Genomic DNA, 2,927 nt, shown 5'->3' on the forward strand with positions numbered 1-2,927 from the left:
TTCTTTGCTGAGGTGTTATTTAAAATTATCAAAATGAGCCTCGGCCAGGGTGGTTGGTGAGCCGGGAGTTGTTGGGTGCATGAGGCTGTCTGGCCATGCCTCAGAGCAGGTTCTGCCAGCAGAAAGCCTTGGCGAGCAGGCTCGAGGGCTGGAGTCCAGAGTTGGTAGTGCCCAGAGGAGATGTGATCTGGGTGGGCAGGCTGCCCACTGACCTGCAGCTGAAGTCACAGATGCTGGCTTCTAGGCCAGGCCTGCCCCGCCCCTGGTCCAGCATGTGCCTGCTGGTGCAGAAGGTGCTGCTGGTGGCTGGCTGCACATTGGCCCTGATGCTGGCATCCAGCTGGGGCAGCAGGTCCTGGAGTGCTGCGTGGTGCTAGCAGACCCTTGGAGCCCCCGGTGAGCCATGTGGCCCGAGTAGGAGGATCTGGTGATGATGCGAGTCGACTGCATGGAGTACTGTTACAGTGAGGCAATGCTGGACGCCCACTCCGAGGTGTACTGCAGTGAGAAGATGCGCATCATTCTGCATGTGTTGGCCACATGCTAGGTCTGGTCCAAGTCTGGCTGCCAGAAGCTGAGGCTGGACGAGGCGGGTGTGACGGACGAGGTGCTGGACCCACCATACAGGCCTTCATCCTGGAGGTTATTGCCAAGCATGGCTAGTTGGCCCGTGTGCTCTGCAACAAGGACCCCTTCACACTCAAGTCCTCAGTGTACCTGTCGTGCCTGTTCCCCAACTCCAAGTTCTTGTTTGTGGTACATGACAGCTGGGCCTCCGTGCACTCCATGATCATATGCAAGGTCACCATCACTGGCTTCGACCTCAGCAACTACCACGACTGCCTCAAGTAGAACAAAACCATCGAGGTTATGTATGCACAGTGCATGGAGGTGGGCAAGGACAAGTGTCTGCCCCTGTACTACAAGCAGCTGGTGTTGCACCTGCAGCACTCCCTCAAGCTCATCCTTGATTTCCTGGGCATTGCCTGGAGTGATACTGTTTTGCACTGCGAGGACCACATTGACAAGCTTGGTGGTGTCTCTCTGTCCAACACCAGTCATCAAGCCAGGTCATCAAGCCTGTGAACTTGGAAGTGCCCTCCAAGTGGACTGGCCACATCCCTAGGGATGTGGTGCAGAACGTGGCCCAGATCAACCCCATGCTGGCTTGACGCAGCTATGAGCCCTATGCAAACTCACCTAACTAAGGCAACCCTGACTCCATTGTCATCAATAACATAAACTGGGTCTTGAAATGTTACTATAAAACACCAGTCAATCTGAACGGATATTTTCAGGTGAACCAGACCAGCACCTCCTTCCACTTAGGAAACTCGTGATTTCCAGATCTCTGCAAATGGCTTTGTTGCCAAGAAGAGGAGAAACTGCATTCAAGAGGAAATTGGACCTCTAATTCAAGCATATTGCTTGCTATTAATTGCCCAAACAGAACTGCTAGTGAGGAGCCTATTTGTATATGTTTGCAAAAGTTGAATGATTGAAAACATACTGTGAAATCCTCTATCTTTGGACACTCAAAGACAGAGAGCAAAGAGTATGGTAGTAGTCCATCTTTTGAAATTTAGGTATTTTATATTTTTCCCCTCAAGAACTTTTTTTTTTTAAGAAATGGATTTGCAGGCCGGGCTCGGTGGCTCAGCCTGTAATCCCAATGCTTTGGGAGGCCGAGGTGAGTGGATTGCCTGAGTCTGCGGGTTTGACACCCACCTGGGCAACTTGGTGAGACCTCATCTCTACAATAAATCAAAAATTAGTGGCATGGTAGTTCACATCTGTAGTTCCAGCTACTTGGAAGGCTGAGGAGGAAGGATAGCTGGAGCCCAGCGGTCGAGGCTGCAGTGGCCAGGAGGGACCACTGAACTCCAGTCCGGCTGATTTTTTTATTTATTGTAGAGATGAGGTCTCGCTGCCCAGGCGGGTCTCGAACCCGCGGGCTCAGGCAATCCACTCACCTCAGCATCCCAAAGGCGCGGGATTACAGGCTGAGCCACCGAGTCCAGCTGTATTTTTCTTTTTAATAATTAATTATAATTATATCAATATATAATTATATAATTTTGAGTCTCCAACTCAAAAAAAATGCATTTGCCATCCTCCTTGATTTGCAGGACTGCCTCAGTGGTTTTGTTTGCTGGGAAAAGCCTCACAACCTGTGCCTCTTCTATTGACCCTTACTTTGAATTCAAAGATTCTATTTAAGAGTTTAATATATGAGGATTTCTTTGATTCCTCCTCAGTTCTACTTAGTTTCACAGAGAAAAAAATTGTTTGAATAAGTGAACAGGGGTTCAAGATAAAATAATCAAAACGAATTTCTAATCTTTATTTTTATGATAAATTTATGAGTAACTTGTACTAGTCACCTATGTATGATTACAATCCTTTGCATGTCTTAATATTTGCTTTGTAGCCCATTATGTTGGCATTAATGGGCATATTTCCTGTGTAGTAGGAGAAAAATTAGTAGCATCCAATTGGTGGGTTCATGTTTTTATATATATCAAGTAAATTCAGCTCCTTAATTATGTTTTCAAATATTTATTTTCTCACCATTGTTCAAACTGTTTGGTCTAGCAATTATTGCAATAATTAGATAAAATCTACTATTCATAATTTGCCATTTTTTCTTAAAATTTTGACAATTTTTATTTATATACTATGAGCACCTATTTTCAGCTACATAAATGTTGTATTTTTCTTTCTTTTTTTCTTTTTTTTTGAGTTGGAGTCTCACTCTGTCACCCAGACTGGAGTGCAGTGGCCGCTCCCGGCCACCGCAGCCTCGCCTGCTAGACTCCAGCGATCCTTCCGCCTCAGCCTTCCAAGTAGCCGGAATTACGGCACGCGCTACCACGCCCGGCTGATTTTTTATTTATGTAGAGATAAGGTCTCGCTGCCCAGGCGGG

General features: G+C 46.9%; 1 pseudogene; it reads left to right on the forward strand.

Moving 5' to 3' along the window:
• The first annotated feature begins 257 nt into the window (after window positions 1–257).
• On the forward strand, window positions 258–1,340 carry LOC103253729 (annotated as a pseudogene).
• Window positions 1,341–2,927: the final 1,587 nt, after the last annotated feature.

This window comes from Carlito syrichta, unplaced genomic scaffold (genome assembly GCF_000164805.1).
Source record: "Carlito syrichta isolate Samal-C Ts95f unplaced genomic scaffold, Tarsius_syrichta-2.0.1 Scaffold249602, whole genome shotgun sequence".
NCBI classification, from domain to species: domain Eukaryota; kingdom Metazoa; phylum Chordata; class Mammalia; order Primates; family Tarsiidae; genus Carlito; species Carlito syrichta.